The following is a 22,873-nucleotide window of genomic DNA, read 5'->3' on the forward strand; positions in this document are numbered from 1 at the left end:
ATACCTAAATAGGTAAAATTATCAGTAACAACTTTAAATGGAATCCTGTCATTCAATAAAGTTTGCGCATTTAAAGGGAATAATTTACTCTTATCTAAGTTTAATTTGTAACCAGAAAAACTACCAAATTGAGCCAACAAGGATAAAATAGTGGGAATAGATCTATCAAGATCAGAAATATATAACAGCAAATCATCAGCATAGAGTGATAATTTATATAATTTCTCATTACGAGTAATACCAAAAATATTAGGAGATTCACGAATAGCAATGGCTAAAGGTTCTAACGCAATATTAAATAATAATGGACTTAAAGGACAACCTTGTCTCGTACCACGAGATAATTGAAAAAAGGAGGATCTATAATTATTTGTAAGAACAGAAGCAACAGGTTTATAGTATATTAGTTTAATCCATGATATAAAATTAGGACTAAAATTAAAATTTCTCAAAGCATTAAATAAATATGTCCATTCAACTCTATCAAAGGCTTTTTCAGCATCTAATGAGATAACACATTCTGGGACTGTGGGTGATGAGGTATGAATTATATTAATCAATTTTCTAACATTAAAAAAAGAATACCAATTCTTAATGAAACCAGTTTGATCTTCTGAAATAATCTGTGGTAATACCTTTTCTAATCTAGTGGCTAAAATTTTTGTAAGAATCTTAGAATCTACATTTAATAATGATATAGGGCGATAAGATGTACATAAAGTAGGATCTTTATCTTTTTTAAGAATTAGAGAGATAGTAGCTTCATAAAAAGACTGAGGTAATCTCTTCTTAGCAAATGCATCGTTAAAGATTCCACATAACCAAGGGGAAAGCAAAGAAGAAAAAGTTTTGAAAAATTCTACAATATAACCATCAGGGCCAGGAGCTTTCCCTGAATTCATTGATGAGACAGCCTCACCTATTTCGGCCATAGAGATAGGAGCATCAAACAAGCTACGATCTTCACCTATCAGTTTAGGAATATTCAAATTGTTAAAAAAATTATCCATCATGGACAGATCACCATCAAATTCTGATTGATATAAAGATTTATAAAAATCTTGAAAAGTATTATTGATTTCTTTATGATCAGTGGTTAAATTACCATCTTGTTTACGAATTTTAATAATTTGTCGCCTGGTTGAAATAGCTTTTAATTGATTAGCTAACAGTTTACCAGTTTGATCACTGTGAATATAGAATTGAGCTCTAGTCCTAATTAATTGATTTTCAATTGAAGAAGATAGTAATAAACTATGTTCCATTTGAAGCTCAACTCTCTTCTTATAAAGTTCTATGGTAGGAGTCACGGAATAAATCTTATCAATTTCCTTAATTTTATCCACCAATAAAGCAATATCTAAATATCTTTGTTTCCTTTTACCAGCGGAATACGAAATAATTTGTCCACGGATAAAAGCCTTAAAAGAGTCCCAAAGTATTCCTCTGTCAATTTCTTCAGTATAGTTTGTTGAGAAAAACAAATCAATTTGCTGCTTTATATAGATGACAAATTCTGGGTCTTGAAGCAGAGTAGCATTAAGTCTCCAAGATCTAACATTATTGGAAAAGTCCGGAATCTTAATAGATAACTTCAAAGGTGCATGATCCGAAATAGTAATAGAATCATATTTACAATCAATAACATCCGTTAATAACCGATGATCAATAAGAAAGTAATCAATTCTAGAATAACTATGATATACATGTGAAAAAAATGAAAATTCTTTATCTTTAGGGTTCAAAAACCGCCATATTTCTGTAATTCCCGAATCAACCATAAAAGAATTAATAAGTAAGGCTGATCTATTCAGAAGAGTTCGAATAGGTTTAGATCTATCCATCAAAGGATTCAAACAACAATTAAAATCTCCACCCAATATCAACATATATTCATTCAGATTAGGAAGGGAAGTAAATAAACGTTTAAAAAATTCAGGGCAGTCAAAATTTGGGGCATAAATATTAACTAGAACCACTTTCCGATTGAAAAGTGAACCAATTATCAACAAAAATCTGCCCTGTGGATCAGAAATAATTTCGTGATGTATAAACAAAATTGAGGGGTCTATAAAAATAGACACACCCTAATTTTAGCGGTACAATTCGAATGAAATTGTTGACCCTTCCAGAACCTAAAAAAACGTTGATTATCCTCCCTCCTAATATGGGTTTCCTGTACAAAAATAATATTAGCATTCAATCTATGGAATACCTTAAATATTTTTTTACGTTTAATCGGATGATTTAAACCATTAGTATTCCAAGAGATAAAATTAATAGATTTATCCATCATGCCAATATTAGTTGTGTATATCATAATAGGTTAAAAAGACACATAACCCATAATTTAGGAAAAAGGAAAATAGATTCAGGAGCAACCGGAGAACATGACACCTCAACAATATTAATAATTTAAAGTTGGCCCATAAACTAAAAGCAGAAAAAAAACGCAAAAGCGTGAAAAAAGATCCCCTCCCCCTCCCCCCACCCTTTGAAGAAAAGCCAAGCGGCAAGCGCATAATCTAACACTAACCTTACCCCCATTTCAAGATGGCAGCTCCATAAAAAGTTTTTTTAAAGAAAAACTATGTAACACCCATATTTAAATATAGGGTTGCAAAAAGAAAATATATGTCAGTCAGAATGAAGAAACTAATATAATAAAACAAACAATCTTTAACAAAAAAAATAAACATCAAAATTTATGAGTGTAATATACCTTTAAAAAAATTTCATATATAAATGCAAGAAAGATGACGTTTCAAAAGCAAAGACTTATGGGAAGAAGAAACGACATTTTGAAAAAGCCATCTTACAAAATATAAATGTAGATTCAACAATCTATTAAAAAAGTTTAATAATAAAAAAAATACCAAAATAGGATCAAAAAAGATTCAATAAACACTACAATATATATAAAAAAAACTAAAAAAAAATTCAAAACATTCGTCCCATTTCTAAGTACAGGCAAACAAATAAATGTTTATAAAAAGCAGAGTCTTATGGGAAGAAGAAACGACATCTTGAAAAAAATAAATCATTATTACAAGATATAGATGTATATATCTGAAACAGAAAAAAGAATTAAAAAAAATATTGTAAAAGTTAAAAAAGCATCCATAAAATAGTGATAATAATGAAAAATAAGAGCCAGACCCGTAGAACGGGATAGAAAGTTATAACCCAACTTCGTAGGTTACTTAAAATGAGATGGCACCCTCTCTCCGAGGAATCTTCAACATGACACAAAGTTCAAGTTGCACTAGAAGATCTATATTCTTCAACAAATTTCTTCGCTTCTTCCGGTGTTTTGAAAAATTGCTGACTGTTGTCGTTTAACGTAATTCTAAGCTTCGCTGGATACATTAAAGCTTGTTTAAGGCCAATCGAATAAATCTCTGCCATCACTGGTTTAAAAGCGATTCTTGATTTCATTACATCAAAAGAATAATCTTCAACAATTCGAAATGAATTGGTGTTATAAGAAATCATGCCTTTTTTACGAGCTAATCGAATTAAAAGCTCTTTCTCCCGAGGGTAATGAAGGTGAACAATCACCGCTCGTGGTTTATCAGACAGAGCCGAAAATCTCGCAACTCTGTGAACACGATCGATAACAGGTTTAGATTGCAAACCTTCAGCACTGAAAGTTTCCCATAGTAAATTAGAGAAAAATTCAGTTAAATCACCAGACTCAACTTTTTCGGGAAACCCGATGATACGCAAATTCTGTCTACGAGATCGATTTTCGAGATCAGTAATTTTAAACTTATACTGATCCATAGTTTTAGCATTCGACTCTACCTTCTTCTCCAACGCTTCAATTGTACGTACTTTTGCACAAATGGATTTTTCAAGAGTCGCGATCTTATCTTCATGCCGCTGAATATCCGATGCCTGCGATTGAAGTTTAATTTCAAGCGATCTATCAGCTTCTTCAAGTTCGGATATTTTCCTGGTAAGCTTATTTTCCAAACTTGTCAGTCTGCTTCCCAATCTACCATCCAATCTGCCTTCCAGACTCGAAAGTTTAATATCCAGTTTAGCGTCCAAAAGAGTAGAGATTGCGTCGATGGATACAGGTTCCTTAGACGATTTCTTGCTTGTAGCCATTTTAAGTTTGTTGAGATTAGATCAAATATTATTTTAGGAAGAAAAAGTTAATCAAAAGTATCAACCCATGTGATTAAATTCGAAAAGATTTAATTAAGGGGTGATTATAGTTGAAAAAATGAAGAGCGCCTAAAGGCAGATGTTTACGTCGCCATCTTGAAACTCCACCCCCCCCGCATCCACTAAATACTGACTTGAAGAGGGTGAAAACTTCTGCAATCAATTATTGTTTTATATTTCTAATTAATTTAGATCACTTTGTAGAGATCTTTTTTCACTTAGACACAGAGTCTTTGCTGATCAGTGTCAAAAAAGCCAAGTTAAATCCACTGTGACTCAATGTTGTAAAACAATGAAACGAAAACTTCCAGGTTGTTGGGGGGGGGGTGAATATTTTCTATAGGCACTGTACTTTTTGAGGGGATGGCCACAGGGTGCTTTGCTCTGGCTGCCTTTTGCTTTTCCCTCTGCTAACAGTCACTCAGATCACATTATATCTGTGAGGGGTTAGATTAAAGCCACTGAGTTGAGGCTTCTGGCTAAAAAAAAAATAGTAAGGAGTTTGAGATCAAGGCTAGGCAGCTGAGAATCGTGGAGGGCCGGAGAGTAGTGGGATGTAGTAGTTGCTTCAGATGACGTTGGGTAGATTGTAATAAAATTGGGAATGTTTAGGTCATTTACATAGGAGGTGTGGGAAACAAGATAGAGAAAATCTGGGTAATTGAGTTTTTTTTAAAGATACCTAGCTAAGTCCTTTTTCACTGACAGCATGGGATAAGCTCATAAACTCATAGATACTAGAATCACCAATGTATCTGCTGTGTGAGGTGTCTGGACTGCACAAGCCACTGTTTGCTTTTGAAAACTATGGGTGCCATTAGATGCTCTTGTATGTTTTAGATATCCCATGCTTCATAAATCAAGTGCTTAGTAGGTCCAACAATGAAACTTGTGCACATTAATGAAAATGGAGGATTTCACTTTTTTTTACATTTACATTTCAAACGAAATGCATTGTTTTGCATACAAAATGAACACTCAGTTTTCTAGAATATTTATCTTACTTGGAGAGATCAACCAGGTCAATTGTTTTGGGTTGTTCATATTGAAATATATTTGTCACTTTTCACTCAGTTACTAATAAAATAGATTCTTTCAAAATTAATTACATTGTGCTCATTGCTTGATCTACTTTGTTTTTCTATCATTTGTAACATGAATACCCAGCTTTTTTATATATATAGTATTCTTACTTACAAATTGGATTTCACCCATATTTGTGGGCCAAGATGGGGGTGCTATGTTCTGGCACAGTGAGATCACCAAAGAATCATGAAATTTAAGCATTCTTGCTTTTAGAAATCACGTATTCACAAGCAGCTGCTGTTGCCTGAGCTTACGGATGCCTGGTCAGTGCGGGTCAGAACCTGGCAGGTAGGTTCTCATGCAAGTAAAGGAAAACAATGAAGAGGGAAGGAATCGCATAAATAACAGGGGAGGTGGGTCTTAGTAATGAGTTTTAAGACTAATGCAAACAGGTTTAAAATGTACATAGGACAAGTAACTAGGCAAGAATGTGACAGATGGTCTATAGTGTAGGAAATGTGAAGTCATTCATTTAGAACAGTGAGATTGTATAAGGTTAGTGTTCTTGGGGACTTCTGCGTCTTTGTATCAGGATCAGGTTTATTATCACTGACATGTGACATGAATTTTGTTGTAGCAATACAGTGCAAAGAAATAAAATGACGATAAGCTATGAAATAAATAGTGCAAGAAAGGAATAATGAAGTAGTGTTCATGGCCGTCTCAGAAATCTGTTGGTAAAGGGGAAGAAGCTGTTTGGGAATCATTAAGTTTGGATCTTTAGGCTCCTGTACCTTTCCCTGATGATAATAGTGAGAGGGAAGACAGCATGTTGTGGCTGGTAAGGGTCCTTCATGATGGATGACACCTTCTTGAGACACTTTTGAAGATGTCTTTGATGGCTGGAGTGCAGCTGGTTTGATCGACAACCCTCTACAGCCTCTTGCAATCCTGTGAATTGGAGCCTTCATACAAGTCATGCAACTAGTCAGAATGTTCTCCACTATACATCTATTAAAAAAAAATTACGAATATCTTTGGTGACATACATATCTCCTCAAATTCCTAATGACGTGGAGCCAGTGGTGAGCCTTGTTTGTAGCTGTATGTAATTTACTAAAATGTTAAAGGTAGAAAGAACAATTGAGAAAAATGGAATGCCAGTCCTTATTGCATGAGGGTGGAATGGGGGTGGGGGATGCTAAATCTTAAGAGCTAATATTAAACAGACTAGACTTATGCAATTATAAGTTTAGAAGAATGACAGGTGATATCATTGTAGCAAACCCTTAAGAGGTTTGAAAAGGCCTGTGTATCACTGGCTGCGTTGTTAGAATCTGGGTTATGATCTTAAAGGAATAACCTTTTATGGCTGAGAAGATCATCTAAATGGTTGTGAATCTTTGGGATTTTCTGTCCAAGAGGTGTTAGAAGCTGAGTTATTGATTGTCTTCAAAGTGGAGACTAATAGATTTTTGGATATGAAGACAATGGATGTGCCAATTAGTGCAACAAAGTGGCACTGAGATAAAAGGTTAGGTGTGATCTTGCTGTATCGAGGATCTGCCATGAAAACACAAGAAGCCTACTCCTGATTTTCTCTAACCTGTAGTTGTAACCTCCTCATCCAAGGAACTATTCGCACACATCTTTTCTGTATCCTTTCTAATGCCTGCACATCCTACCTCTTAAAATCCAGAACCAATTGTGGTGGTACGGAAAGTGAACTGGTTCCAGACCATCTTTGAGCTAGGAGTTGGCCATGACTAACCTCTTAAAGCACTTCATTACAGCCAATGTAAGTGCGACCATCACTTTCTTCTTGGGTACTGGTACAATAGATGTCTTTTTATAGCAGATGGGAACCTCAAGCTCCAGAAGGGAGAGCTTGAGTGTATATATATAATACTTAAACTGGTTTGTACAGATCTGTGGCACTTAGCTTGGTATACCATCTTGACTAGATGCCTTTCCTGGATGCACCCATTTGAGGGATGTCCAGTATCAGCTTTAAAATAGATGACATGGTCATCTGGAGATGTGATGGCTTGTGTGTGTGTGTTAGGGTTCTTCAGATCCAATAGTGCATAACGAACTTGAGCTCATCTGGGAGTAATTGCCACTTATGCTTCTCCATCTCTCCTTGGATGACCTGCCATCAATGTCAAGTGTCTATTTGTGATTCCTGTTCAGTCTGAAATTGCCTTTCTTAAATGAAGGCAGTGGTTCCATCCTCTTGAGCCATGCAGTATTTATGTTTAATGCATGCTTACACTGCTGCTGTAACAGAGAGGTCCAAGATTTTAACCCAGGAGTGAAAGTAGTACAGATTTATATTTCCTGTAAAAGGCACATGACTCATGGAAAATCATAGGGGACAACTTTGCAGCTACAGCTCGTGTGCTAGAATCCTAGACAAGGCTATACACTTGGGAGCTGTGGTCAACAAATTCTTGGGAGTCACTACTGTGCATTTGATGTAGCTATAGTGTGTTAATGGTGGAGTGCCCAGTTTTTGTTTTGGCAGAGTGTTGCTGTGCTCATGATTGGAATCCCAGTTGGGCAAGTTTCCATATTTTGGAAAGTACTGAGCTTGTTGAATGATTAGGATTGTAGTGAATATTAGTAAATCAACATCAAACTTGAATGATGTGGATGTATGGAAGGAACTCCATGAGTGAGAAATATTCCATCCTACCTTTGACTTGTGCAGTTTAGGCAGTGGAAAGACTTCTGATGACCAGCAACTGAGCTAACTTCCACAAAAACTTATGGCACTTGTATAGCACTTTATGGCACCAGTTTTCACTGTGGAAGTAATATGCCAGGGGTTAAAGAGTGTCAAGGGGCAGAAGTAAGTGCAATTGCTAATACTAGGGAGATAGTGCTTGGAAACTGAGAGATCTGAGGGTAGATAAGGCACCTGGACCTGATGGTGTACACTTCAGGGTTCTAAAAGAGGTGGCTAAAGTGATTGTGGAGTCATTAGTTATGATTTTTCAAGAATCAATAGATTCCAGCATGGCTTCAGAGGATTGGAAAATTTCAAATGTCACTCCAAGGAGGGCGGAGGCAGAAGAAAGGAAATGTTAAGCCAGTTAGCCTGGCCTCAGAGGTTGGGAAGATGTGGAATCAATTGTTAGGGATGTGGTTTCAGGGTACTTGGAGTCACATGACAAAATTGGCCAAAGTCGGCAGTGTTTCCTGAAGGAAAACTCTTGCCTGACTAATCTGTTGGAATTCTTTGAAGAAGTAACAAGTAGAATAGACAAAGGAGAATCAGTAGATGTTGTATACTTGGAATTTGAGAAGGCCTTTGACAGGGTTCCAAGCATGAGGCTGCTAAAGAAGAGCCCAGCCTATTACAAGAAAGATACTGGTATGATTGGAGCATTGGCTGATTCGCAGGAGGCAAAGAGTGGAAATCGAGGGATCCTTTTCAGATTGACTGTTGGTGTCTGGTGGTAGTGTTCCACAAGGGTCTGTTGGGACCGGTTTTTACATTGTATGTCAATGATTTGGATGATGAAATTGAAGGCTTTGTGGAGTTTACAGGCAATACAAAGATAAGTGGAGGGGCCTGTAGTGTTGAGGAAGCAGCGAGGTTGTAGAGGGACTTAGATTAGGAGAGTGGGCAAAGAGATGGCAGAAGAAAGTATATGGTCATGCACTTTGGTAAAAGACATAAAAATATAGACTATTTTCTAAATGGAGAGAAAATTCAAAAACATGTAGTCCAAAGAGATTTGGGAGTCCTTGTTCAAGATTCCCTAAAGATTAGTTTGCAGCTTGAATTGGTGGTGAGGCAGGTGAATGCACTTTAGCATTCATATAAAAACAATGGTGTAATGCTGAGGCTATATAAGGCACTAGTAAAGCATCATTTGGAGTATTATGAGTAGTTTTGGGCCTGTTATTTAAGAAGGGATGTGCTGGCATTGGAGAGATTTCAGAGGAGGTTCCCATGAATTATTCTGGGAATGAAAGGGTTATCAAATGAGGAGTGATTGAAGGCTTTTGGCTGTACTTGCTGGAATTTAGAAGAATGAGGGGGGAATCTCATTAAAACCTATCTAATGTTGCAAAGCCTAGATAGAGTGTTTGTGAAGATGTTTTCTCTGGTGGAGGAATCAATGATCAAAGGGGTCAGACTCAAAATAGAGGGATGTTCAATTAATACAGAAATGAGGAATTTCTTTAACCAGTGGGTAGTGAATATATGGAATTTGTTGTCATATATGTGGTAGCTGTGGAGGCCGGGTCACTGGATGTATTGAAGGCAGAGGTTGATAGGTTCTTGATTAGTCAGGATATGAAACGTTCTAGTGAGTAGGCAGGAGAATGGGGTTGACAGGGAAATGGATCAGCCATGATGAAATGGTGCAGCAGACTCAATGGACCAAATGGCCTAATTTTGTTCCGACATCTTATGGTCTTGTACGTAGTCGCCCTAACCACATGGGTTTCCTCCAGGTGCCCCAGTTTCCTCCCACATTCCAAAGACATACAGGTTAATAGATTAATTAGTCATACGAGTGTCATTGGGTGGCTTGAGCTCATTGGATCAAATGAATATGGTGAAAGATTTTAAAATGATATTCATAAAGTTCTGGAATTATATACATTCAGCTAAGAAGAAAGAATAAATCACTCACAAGATTCCACAAATGAATAATGACTTGAGGTCAATTGACAGTGCATAAAGAGTTATCCATTATTTACATATACATCGGAAGGGACAATATTAAGAGTCTAATTAGGAGAGGAGGAACTCGGAAATTAAATTATCATGGAATGTGAAACGAGCAAAATAATTTACAGGCACTTCAACTAAATGGATGGTTTGAATGTGACTAGCATCATTAGGGACAGACGGTTCAATGGCACAGATAATGATAAGATTACATGAATTTATTATTTTGCTTTAGTCTTTACCGAGTATATAGAACAAGTTGACGTGACATTGGAGGATGGGATGAATAATAAGTTAACTACATTTAAAATAAGAAAATATATTAACTAAACTAAATTTAGTGAACAGATTTCACAGATGTGACTACACATATTTAATAATTTGCTGGAGTGGCAGAGGACTTGCACTCATCTAATCTCTTAATTCCTCTTACATAATTGGACCAAAATGTCTCTATTACACTCAAATCTTTCTGCAATGAAGGGCAATGTACCAGTTAGCTTTGAAATTGCTTTGCTGAACCTGTATTTCAACTAATGATTCCTCTAAATTTAGGAAAGGTACAGAACCATAGCAGTTGGGATATCGCCATTATAGTGTAGGCAACCAGGATACAATTCTGCCGCTGTCTGTAAGTAGTCGGTATAAGTTAATTGATCACTCAGGTGTAATTGGAAGTCATGAGCTCATTGGGGCTGTTACCATGCCATATCTCTAAATAAAAAAAAATACGTCTAACAAATCATTGACACAGTAGCCACAGAGGTAGTAGGAATATAAAATACTCTCCTATCTACTCTACCTGTCACCACTGCTTTCCTCTTTTGGCTCCTTCCCTTTTGAGCCTCAGTACCAGAGACCCAGTCACTATGGCACCTCCCAGTACGTTCCCCCCACCACCTCAGTATCCAAAACACTATACTTGTTATTTAGGGGAATGGCCACATGGTTACTCTCTCTACTAGCTGCCTGTTTCCCTTTCCTCTCTTGACAATCACCCATTCACCTGTTTTCTACAACCTGGGAGTGAGTCTCTCCCTGTAGCTCCTATCTATGATCTCCTCAGTTTCCCTTTTGAGCTGAAGACTATCGAGCTGCAGCCCAGTTCTTTAAGATCTTCTCAGTGCAGATGTGATTATTTGGGAGACATTCTCCTTACAGACAGTGGCAGATTTGAATCCTGGTCGCTAGTGCTGTAATAGCAAAATGCTAAACGTGATGCTGTTGTGCCACTCCTATAAGGAATCATTGAAAGTTCAGCAAAGCAATTTTGAAGGCAACTGATGTTTATTGCACAAAGATTTGAGTGAAGTAGAGATAATTTGTTCTAATTATGTAGAAGGAATTAGGAGATTGCATGATTAGAATATGAGATCCAATCTCTTTGATATGTACAAAATTCATCTATCACCTTAAATATACAGTATATATTAGGTTAGGTGACTAAGTTCTCTGCCACAAGCAAATTATACTGTATAGCCTACAGTATAATAAGGGACTATTTTATGTTTTAGTAACACGTCATTGAATGTGTTATTAGGCGTGTATTGATCTGTACGTGTGTGTTAAAGTTCAGATTCTGCTAGTAAAGCACCATGAAACTTAACTCCCGTCTCCAGCGTTTTTATTAATAGCATTGTTGTGTAACCAGGCCATGTACACAACAAATTGGCGATGAGGTTAATGAACCTACATTTTATCAGAATGCCGTGTTTTAGTTGATAACGACACTTGGAGGAAGAGCGCAAGGAACGAGCCAAGGAGAAGGAGGTAGAGTGAGGCCGCGAGTCTGAAAGGAAGTGGGAACACAGCCGGGGTCGGGAACATCGGAAGACCAAGAGATACAGTCAGAACCGCAGCACATCCAGGCGAGACCACAGCCGGCACTGACCCCTGGGGGCTGAGGGTCTGCCTGCCCCAGAAGTGAGATGAAAAGGAGCAATACACACATCTAGAAGGAGTGCGCTCATGGCGCTAGCAAAATGACACGTGAGTCAAAAAGAAAGCAAGGGGAAAATGGGGCTACATTGACATAACAAAGATGGCAATGATTGGAACCATTACAGCATTTGATAGTGGCATTGAAGACTGGGCAATTTACATTGAGAGAGTGAAGTTATATTGTGAGGCTAATGGTGTTAATGATGAAAAGAAAGCCAGTATCTTGGGCTATGTCCACACTAGACCGGATAATTTTAAAAATGCTGGTTTCATGTAAAAATGATAGGCGTCCACACCAGGAGTTTTTGAAAATACCTCCATCCACATTAAAACGGGTATTTGGGTGAATCTCCTCCTGCTGGGCAATGGCAGGACACGTCTATAGAAAACAAGTGAAGAGGAAACGGTATACTATTTCTGTCTCCGCGGCGGTGTTGTGCTATTTCCATTGGTCAAAAACTAGACTACCTAGAATAACAGCGAAAGAAAGTTTTCAACAATGTCTTCAAGGAATACAAAGAAAGGGGAGTAGTGAAAACCCATATCAAGTTGGGCAGCATTTATGAGCAGGAAAACTGAGTTAACATTTCAAGATGACAACATTGTTTTTATATGAAAATTGTGAAGTCTAGTTATCTAAAATTGTTCAATTCAGTGATAGCTGCAGAATACTCATAGAAAATGCGATGCTGTTCGTTGAGCTTTGCTGGAGCAGGGAAAGGTCAAATGGGTTGGTATCTGCTGCATCTATTCCGACACACCATGACAGCGTTTTAAGAAGTTCCAGTTACCCTGTACACACTACACCGCCCAACCGGCATTTTCAGATTTACACACTCCTGGAGAGCGTTTTAGAAAAGCACTATTTTCGGGGGAGGAAAACCCCATTTCAGTGTGGACGGAGGGTCAGAACGAAGAGAAAAAGCTTCAGTTATGGATTTATCCAGTCTAGTGTGGACATAGCCTTGCTCAGTATTATGGAAGCAAAAACACACGGGCTGCTACGGAACTTGTTAACCCCTGGAAAGCTAGCTGACAGAACATTTAAGCAAATAGTAGACACTCTCCAACAGCATTTAAACCTGAAACACTGGTCATTGCTGAAGGAATTAAATTTCACAAACGGAATCAGAGCAAAAATGTAAGCATTTCTGAATATTGTGCTTAATTGCGCAAATTATCAGAACATTGTCAATTTGGAGCTGGTCTATCGGATGCATTGAGGGACAGGTTAGCTTGTGGCATGCACTGTGAAACCACACACAATAAGCTCCTTGGTGAGAAGGACCTTACTTTAGAGAAGGCGCTGAACATTGCAATATCAATGGAAACAGTACCACGGAATGCTTCAGCGATACGACAAAAATCTCTGGAATATGCTACCAATAAAATGTCACTGAACAGAAATGAAGGAAAGAAATGTTACCGTTGTGGGAACATCTCACATGACCCTGATGACTGTTGGTTTAAAGATAAAAGAATGCAGAAACTGTGGCAAACAGGGTCACACTGGCAGAGTATGCAAAGCTAGTAAACAGCAGGAAAGGGACAAAATACAGAGAAACAAGAAACTCCAGAAAGGAAAACACAACAATGTACATAAAATGGAAGAAAGCTGTTCTGATGAAAATGACTCAGACAAAAGTGAATTGTCTTGTCTGCAACTTCACAATGTGAAAGAGACAGATGATTGAAGAGTAATATGGATCACTCCACGAGTGGCAGGTGTGAAACTGAAAATAGAGTTGGACGGAGGCTCAGCTTTAACAGTGATCTCTGTATACGACTACAAATGACTGTTTTCTCACATGCCTCTGAAATGAACTAAACTATTGCTAAAGACTTACACAGGACTGAGAGTGCGTCCCAAAGGAAAAGTTAAAGTGACAGTGACCTATGGAGACAAAACAGCAGCTGAACCTCTATGTACTGAAAAATGGAGGACCACCATTGCTGGGACGTGAATGGCTCAGGAAAATCCTGTTGGATTGGCACACCATCAAGACACTAGATGTGTCAACAAAGGAGGGCAGCTCAGCGGGGAAGATGCCCACAGCTCTCCTCTCATCCATTATCGACTATTACAATGTCGAGGAGGAGCTAGACAGCGTCAACGATGAGAGTGAACGCAGTATCCTTGGCCACAACTCAGATGAAGATAAAGAGGATGCAAGGGGGACCGACATTGCCAATAAGCAGGATGATGAAGACCATCTTGAAGGAAAAGAGCAGAAGAAATTGACATCTCTCAAAAGACAACTACAGCAGCGCACTTTGCAGGGGTATCAGAAAAGGATGAAGAAACTAAATTGACAATACTAGGAAAGAATACGAAATGCAGAGGTTTTTCTGCAACTGGAGACAGAATAAGTGGAAAGGAATTAAAGAGTATTAAGCAGCAATGAAGGAATTTGAAGATAAGTGAGTTTGAAGAAAGGTAATTGAGAATGAGAGGCTAACAATGGAACTCACAGGAGTTTCTATGGAGGTAAAGGCAATAATGACTAGGAAACTAAGGAGGAGACCTAATGACCCTGTTCCAATTACAGACAAAAGACAAAAACCTGCATCTGCACAGTTAAATTACTTGTTAACAGATGAACAGATAATGGAAGGTCTGCAAACTCAATAAGCTTATATCTCCAAAAAGACCAGCATCTCTGTCTTCTTCTCAGCATCTTCCCAGAACTCCTGCTGAATCACCAGCACAAATAGAAGATGGGAAGTTATATTATGATCAGAGATGGTATCATAAAGGTCAGGCTATCTATTTGGAATCTAAGGAGAATACGAAGTTTTGCTGTGTAATTAGCTCAGTTGGAACAAATGAGATATAGGTAAGGAAGACAGGTGATAGCAGACAGATACGTACATATTTAGGACAGCTGCACAGAGGAATCCTTCTTATGCGGAGCCTATCTGCTGCCTAGAACTCTTAGTGAGTTAAGAGGCGCACATCTTTTTAACTCCCTATGCTCAGAGGTCAACTTTTCATGACTTTTATATGAAAATTTGTATTAAAACAAACAAGTTATTGACAGACGTTACCCGAAGAGGAAGAGAAGACCTCTCCCCCTGAGGCTTGAGTTATAAATAGTTCTTAAACCAAAAGTTTTTTAAAAAGATATTAAGTTACAAAGTAAACAAATGGTAGGTATCTGTATGTTAAGGGTAAAGATATTTGTTTAGCATAGTGCCCCAGTAAAAAAAAAACAGTCAATACACTATTAAATTAAAAGGGAAAGAGTGTACCATATTGCCTACAGTATAATAAGGGACTATTTTATGTTTTAGGAACACGTAATTGAATGCGCTGTTAGGCGCGTACTGAATAGTAGGTGTGTTCAAGTTCGGATTCTGCTAGTAAAGCACCATGAAACTTAACTCCCGTCTCCAGCTTTTTTATTAATAGCATTGTTGTGTAACCAGGCCACATACACAACACGAATTATATGTAGTCATGCTGTCGATCTGCCTTTGTTATCTGTGGTGGGATATGCTTCAATCCATCTATTAAAATTATCAAGAATTATAAGACAATACTTAAAATAGTGCACATGCTGTAATTTGATAAACTCGATTTGTAGTTGGCAGAAAGGGTGTCTTGGCAAAGGGATATATCCCTTTGGACATGAGATGCTTTTTCCTGGATTATGTTCTTGCCATATCAGACATTGTCCAGTAACATTCTCTGCTACTTTCTCCAGGTCTGGGCTCCACCATGTTTCCAAACATTGCCTTGCCATTCCCTCCTTGCCAAGGTGAGTATCGATACATTCAAAATCTACAATATAGCCCAATGTAGTTTCAGGTATGATAGGCAGGGGAAGCCAGAGGTCCTCAGTCGGTGAGTAAAAACATCCAGCCAATTCTCAAGTGGCTTTCCCTTTTTCAGAGGTGTCATTCTGTAAAACACATACATCCTCAATTCCAGGCTTACAGGCCTTTGATTCGGAAATGGGGGATTCAGTTTTTCCCCGGCGATTTGTCACTTGGAGAGCAATCAGTGCTCCAGTAAGGGCAGCTTGTTTTGCAGCTGAATCAACTCTTGTTGTTTCCACGGTCAGTCTCAGTAGTACTTTTAGTGTGTGTAGAGCATTTAATAATGGCCAATTTTGAAGGAAGACAGATGACGGACAAAAGGTTGTCATCGTAAATTTTATTAGTAATGGGCAAACCAGAGGAGGTGACATAACCCCTAGCTTTTGTAAGTTGTCCGAAGTCATAAGCGACTCCAAAGGAAAATCCAGAGTCTGTAAGAATATTGGCTGATTTCTCAATGGCTAGGATGTATGCTGTAGTGAGTACAAAGAGTTCAGCTTGCTGCGCCGAGTGAGGAGAAGGAAAGGAAACAGACTCCATGGTTTCTATATCAGAAACAACAGCATAGCCTGCACAGCACTGGCCTTGGTTGTCTATAAAGGAGCTTCCATCAACATAGAAGACTAAGTCCGGGTTAGCGAGGGAAACGTCAGTCATGTCAGGTCGGACTTCTGTCAATTGGTGATTTATTGTTGCACAATCATGGGTGGTGAATCAAGACATTCAAGTGGGCATTCTAAAAAGGTGGCTGGGTTCACAGTAGAACAGGGGAAAAAATGGAGAAAGGGATTCTGTGGGAGAAAGACCTAATATCTAGTGCGGCGGGAATTGACAAGGCCCAGGAATTTAGATATCCGAGTCAGTGTAGTGTACTAACAAGGGGGTTAATTAGCACAGATCAAGGGCTGAATCTGGTACCTTCTGGTCTATTAAGATTGTACCTCATTGGCGCCACACTTGATAACAAAACATTTTAAAAACAAATCGTTCTTACAAATTAACACACTAGTTTTTTTTTAGAAAAAGTATGTGTCCTTATTTTGTTCAGAATTGGACGAATTCAAAACTTCACAAAGAAAGAAAACAAATGTTAAAATATAGAAGATTGCGCTAGCCACCCACTGGAAAAAGTTACTATTAAAATTAAAATGAACTTTTTTTCCCTTTTGGATGGCCTCTGTGCTTTGCTTTGAAAAACTGAACTAGACACTTCTTTCTGACAAGGCCACAGAATGCTAATACAGTTACAATGATAAGTAATGAATGTCTTTATCTTATTTACAGCTTTCCTAGAAATACTTTCTTTGCGAACTACTAACTAATTTAAAATGGCTTTCTGAAGCTTGAGTGGATTCTGACCAGTTAATTTTGTTGACTTTAATCTTGTCGGCCAACTTGCTGGGTGGGGCTTGGAGGAGGTGAAATCCGTACTTTGGGGACTGGTTCCCTGCTGTGTACAATGGATCTCCCGCTCATGCAGAATAAACAGCATTGAAGCATTCTAGGGAATCATCAGGGGTCTCACCTTTCCTGGGTTTACACTCTTAAGACATTAGTTACATCTGCGGAGGGAACCAGAATGTGGGACAAGGCGCCCAATCTATTTTCAATCATATGCGGTTTGGTTTGCCCAGTCATGATTAACTGGTCATAATTGCCATGTCCATGCCAAGTGATGAATTGTGGCTGATCAGTAGGAGTAAGGGTAATTGATACTGAGTCTGTATTGGTCCCGGTAAAACCACTGGCCCTTGTTCAGGGGTCCACTCTGATTGCACGTGTGGACAGAAACAGATATTGGGCTTCCCAACTGTTCTGGAGGAACTACATCAGTCGGTGGCGATGCAATGTCTGTTGAGTTGGCGACTGAGGCACCAGGAAGAGAACCATATGGGGGTGGGGAACTTGACCGTGGTAAAACAGGCGCTGACGCAATTGTGGGTAGTATGGCGGGATTATTAGGTTGCCTTACCCATTCCCAGTAATCATCAATGTCGTTTGGGGAATCGGTCAGTATGTCTGTTATTTTCCGTTTCCCTTTTCTTCCATGGCCATTATGTTTTCTCTGATACAATTTCTTTCTCAGTCTCCTTTGTCTGTTTCCGTTCCTTATCCCATTCTTTACAAATCGCTCTCAGCTCTTGCCAACTCCTCGGATTGCCTCTTTTAGTGAGTGTGTCAATCCCTCTTCGCTGAGCGTTATTGGTCCAACAATTTAATTTGTGTCTGCCTTTTATTTCTGCCTCTTGTCGCCATAGGCCAATTAGGCAACCATACTCTTTCCCTGCCTTCCCTTTCCATATTCCCTGTTCCCTGTTAAATCAAATGTACCTCCTGCAGGCTGGTTGTCTTTTCCCAAATGCTTAGATAATTGGAACGACATTTGTCTGTTTCTTTTCATCGTCTGGATATTTGTCTATTATTTTTTGTAATAGACTACTTCCCTCCCCCTTTGTCTAAGCATGCACCCATCACATTCGAAGGGACTCAAACCGCCCATCTTTACTGTTCCGAGGGACTCGAACCGTCTGTCTTGACTATACCCTTTGGGTCCCGTCTGTGGATTTTCCCTGCCAAAATGAGGGAACAAGCAGTCGTCAGAGAGCAGAGAGGAACCACGGTTAAAGCTTACCTTGTGGGCCTGTTCATCTCTGACAGCTTACTTAAAAGTACATGCTGTTTATTAGCAAGCTTGATTGTCAGTTGGCAACACAGTCTCTGCTCACCGAACTTGAGAAAATCTGCGGCCAAGTGAGCCCAGAATACTGTTGGGAGCTACTGATATACAGTGTTATCACGTACATATTCTGATAAGGGGTACCCAGTGTAGTTCTCATGCAATAAACTCTTCTTTGTTCATACATTATTTTCACAGCACGACTTGTCAAGCTGCCAATTTAGGATTTAGCTCTTTTAATTCTGCATATAATTACTCAATGCCTGTGAAATCACTTCCCTGGATTTAGTGTGAATTAGTTTACTTAACATATTCTCTTATTTTAAATGTAGTTACCATATTATTCATCTCTTCCTCTGATATATTAACTTGTTGTATATACTCGGTAAGGACTAAAGAAACATCATAAATTCATGTTATTGTCACATTTTCAGTTTGTTCATTGCAGATTTACAAAAGAATCAGCAGTGTTATGTGGCTTACTTAAGGCCATATCCAGCACATTGCACAGATACGAAAAAGATTATGTAACTACTTTGTGTCTTGACAGCAGCATCTCAGGAAGCTTAAAGTGTTGTGGCATAGAGTCAAAAATTATGGGTACCATGGTCCTTCGTCTGCCCATGGTATTTGAATGGTTGTCAAAGTCAGTACCATTCTCTACTTCAAAGTTTTGGAATCTTTCCATGGGTCATTTGCAAGATCTTGTAATTGGTTACCACTAAAGTAAATGATGGGTAATAATTCTTGATTTCTAGAATGTAGAAATACATGAATTTTATCTGTAATGTTGCAGGTCATAATGATGGCCACCAGTTTCAGTTTGGATGAAGTGCAGGGTATCAGTGACTGAAGGCAATCCCTTGATCATTCAGAAGTAAGCATTACACACAAGGACTACCACTGGTATGCACATAGACAGAGCCTTTTCTGATGACCTTGTATGAAGATGAAGCTAACTGTCTGGGGGTTGAAAATGTAGGTAGGTGCACGTACAGAAAAGATTGGGAATATGTGCAAGGTAAGTTAGTGTGATGTGCTGAAGTAGGTCTAAGAAAGCAAAGTGATAGGTTTGGGGTGAAGTGCAAAACAGATATATGTGGGTACCCTGGACCTTCTGCCCATGGTATTTGAACGGTTGTCAAAGTCAGTACCATTCTCTGCTTCAAAGTCTCGGAACCTTTCCATGGTTTTTCATGTGTCATTTGCAAGATATTGTAATGTGAATATTTGTGCCTTTGTTCGCATCTTTTCTCATTTGGTTTAGATTGGGTGGCCAGCAGTTTCCATAGTGCACACTAGGAAGGCAAGGAGGTAAGTGATATGCAGTAGAGTTTTAGGACAGTGTTACATAACTTGGTTGATTGTGGTTTTCATTGTGGGATCCATAACACTTCTGGTTCTTCTGGATTTATACAGTTTTGCAACTGCTTTAGCAGACTTCTTTGCACTTCAGAATAGTTTCCCTTTTGCCTTTCAGAAAAGCTGTAATATGTCTATTAGCATTATATTAAAATGTAAAGGATAATCTTTGATTTATCATGGCCCATGTTTGCATTAAGTAATGACACTCATGCTTCCTTTCATAGTGTGGTTAACTCCAGAGTGCATAGTTAAAATACCTGAGTAAGTAATAATCCTCTCTTTTACCTGTAGACTCCTGCTGGATAGGGGAAAATGTTGTGGGTATTAACCTCTGGAACATGGCAGCCTAAAACATTCATTGTTTTATTTTACTGCAGCTTTGAGAGGCTTAGATTTGAAACTATATTTGATATGTTAATTTTTTTTGCTAGGACACAGCAGTACATCTATATAATCTTTTAATCTTGCATGTCTACATGTTACTATTTAAAAACATAGAAACATGGAAAATCTACAGCACAACACAGGCCCTTCGGCCCACAAAGTTGTGCCGAACATGTCCCTACCTTAGAAACTTATAGGCTTACCCATAGCCTTCTATTTTTCTAAGCTCCATGTACCTATCCAAAAGTCTCTTAAAAGACCCTACAGTATCCGCCTCTACCACCTTTGTCAGCAGCCCATTCCACGCACTCACCACTCTGAGTAAAAAACTTAACCTTGACATCTCCTCTGTACCTACTCCCCAGCACCTTAAGCCTGTGTCCTCTTGTGGCAACTATTTCAGCCCTGGGGAAAAAGCCTCTGACTATCCAAATGATCAATGCCCCTCATCATCTTATACATTGCTATCAGGTCACCTCTCATCTTCCATCACTCCAAGGAGAAAAGACAGAGTTCACTCAACCTATTTTCATAAGGCACAATCTCCAATTCAGGCAACATCCTTGTAAATCTCTGCACCCTTTCTATGGTTTCCACATCCTTTCTATAGTGGGGCGACCAGAACTGAGTACAGTACTCCAACTGGGGTTTGACCAGGATCCTATATAGCTGCAACATTACCTCTCAGCTCCTAAATTCAGTTCCATGATTAATAAAGGCCGATACACCGTATGCCTTCTTAAGCACAGAGTCGACCTATGCAGCTGCTTTGAACATCCTATGGACTTAGACCCCACGATCCCTCTGATCCTCCACACTGCAAGAGTCTTACCGTTAATACTATATCCTGCCACCATATTTGACCTACCAAAATGAACTACTTCACAATTATCTGGGTTGACCTCCATCTGCCACTTCCCAGCCCAGTTTTGCATCCTATCAATGTCCTGCTGTAACGTCTGACAGCCCTCCACGCTATCCGCAACATCTTCAACCTTTGTGTCATCAGCAAACTTACTAACCCATCCCTCCATTTCCTCATCCAGGTAATTTATAAAAGTCATGAAGAGTAAAGGTCCCAGAACAGAACACTGAGGCACACCACTGGTCACAGATATTTATAAAAGTATTTGTAATACTTTTTCTGAAATTATCCTTGTTTATAAAAATCTAATGCATAATCTTTTTTTATTGACAAACAGTCCCTGGGTTTTGTAGATTATCCTATGAAATACCTTATTTCAGAAGTTAGAATACAAGTAAATTTAATGTGTTGCTTAGTGGACTCAGTTAAATCCCTTACTGATTAAAATTTGGGGAGTAAAGAATTCTCCAAATATGAAGTGGTCTTCAAAATTTCAGATTTCCATTTTGCACTTTTCTGTCTTTAACATTACCTGAAGAAAACCTGTATCTAGTAAAAACTAGATGTCATGTTTATATACCAGTCCATGCCCAGCATTTGCATTCAAGGTTTCAAAGGTACATTTAAATGTCAGAGAAATGTATACAATATACATCCTGAAATGCTTTTTCTTTGCAACCATCCATGGATACAGGAGTGCCCCCAAAGAATGAACGACAGTTAAACATTAGAACCCCAAAGTCTCCTCCAGTTGCCCCCCTGTGCGTAAGCAGCAGCAAGCAATAATCCCCTCGCCCCACTGCAGAGTAAAGCATCGGCATCCGCGACTGAACATGAGCAAAACAACAGCAAAGATAGACTTGCAGTACTCCAGAGACTACTTGTTCACCTGGTGTTCGACATTACCACTGTGTGTGTGTGTGTGTTTCCCTCCTCTCCCCCCTCTTCCCCACCCCAATAAGGGAAAAGTTTGCCTCCGTTCCACAGTGAGAGGAGAGACATCACAAACAGCTGGCTGCTTTACAATGTTAAAAGTCTGTTGTGTCGCTTTTTCCAAGCTCTGTGCCCAGAGATCTCAGGTCTCAGGGCACACAGCCTTAGATCTGCCATCTCCCACTACACACATATCTGCCCAGAGACCAAACTTTGATCCGCCCATCTCCAGAGCCACATCATTTGTTACTCCAGAGTGACCTCCTCCATATCGGCAAAGCTAATTGCAGACTCCACAATCATTTTGCAAAACACCTACACTCAATCCATGATAGTTATTCTAAGTTCCCAGTTGCAGACCATTTCAACACTTCCTCCCATTCCTATACTGACTTGTCCATCATTTGCCTTCTCCACTGCCAGAGGAAACCCAACGCAAACTGGAGCTTACTAAATAATGTAAAGGGGAAGAGTAAGCAGTAAGACACTGTGAAAGATATTTGTTCTTTAACAGTAGACACTTTCCAAACTCTGGAAGGTCATGCTTTGATTTTCTAAATGATAATGGCTTGATATTATGTTCAGTGAAGATCACTGACAAATGCTGAATACCTTCTGAATTCCTTCTACCTCCCACTTCTGGAAGATGAACTGCATTGTACATTGGAATTATTTGTTTTTAGTTGAACCTGTCCACAGTAACACTGTTTGACCTTTGTATTTTAATCAGTCAGCAGCTGCCCAAGGCCTCAAGAAAATAACATAATAGCCATGTCAATAAATTTGTTTGAGCTATTGGTACTAATTATAATATTAATGTGGGATTATTCATTTTTCATTAAAACTTTTAATGGAATCAAAAAAAAAGAAAATAACACATTTGCATAGTTCAAATCCTTCCTACTGGAATTAGAGAAACAAAGTTAAGAGCTATTCTCTTCTAAAGCTCTTAAGTAGCAATTTAATACCAGACAAGCATATCTCTACAGGA

The 22,873-nt window shown here is 38.7% G+C and overlaps 2 protein-coding genes across 2 annotated transcripts in view; one reads left to right on the top strand and one right to left on the bottom strand.

The window, feature by feature from the left end:
• Nucleotides 1-22,873, bottom strand: part of LOC132391180 (uncharacterized) — a 1,045,680-nt gene that overhangs the window by 411,208 nt on the left and 611,599 nt on the right. The window lies entirely within an intron of this gene.
• The window catches only part of LOC132391177 (short transient receptor potential channel 4-like), a 93,204-nt gene that overhangs the window by 14,104 nt on the left and 56,227 nt on the right, over nt 1-22,873 (top strand). Inside the window, exon 2 of the mRNA XM_059964044.1 lies at nt 15,544-15,597. The gene's annotated coding sequence lies outside the window, so the exon portion shown is untranslated. The remainder of the gene's footprint in view (nt 1-15,543; nt 15,598-22,873) is intronic.

The sequence above is a fragment of the Hypanus sabinus genome, chromosome 3 (genome assembly GCF_030144855.1).
Source record: "Hypanus sabinus isolate sHypSab1 chromosome 3, sHypSab1.hap1, whole genome shotgun sequence".
In the NCBI taxonomy this organism is placed as follows: Eukaryota; Metazoa; Chordata; class Chondrichthyes; order Myliobatiformes; family Dasyatidae; genus Hypanus; species Hypanus sabinus.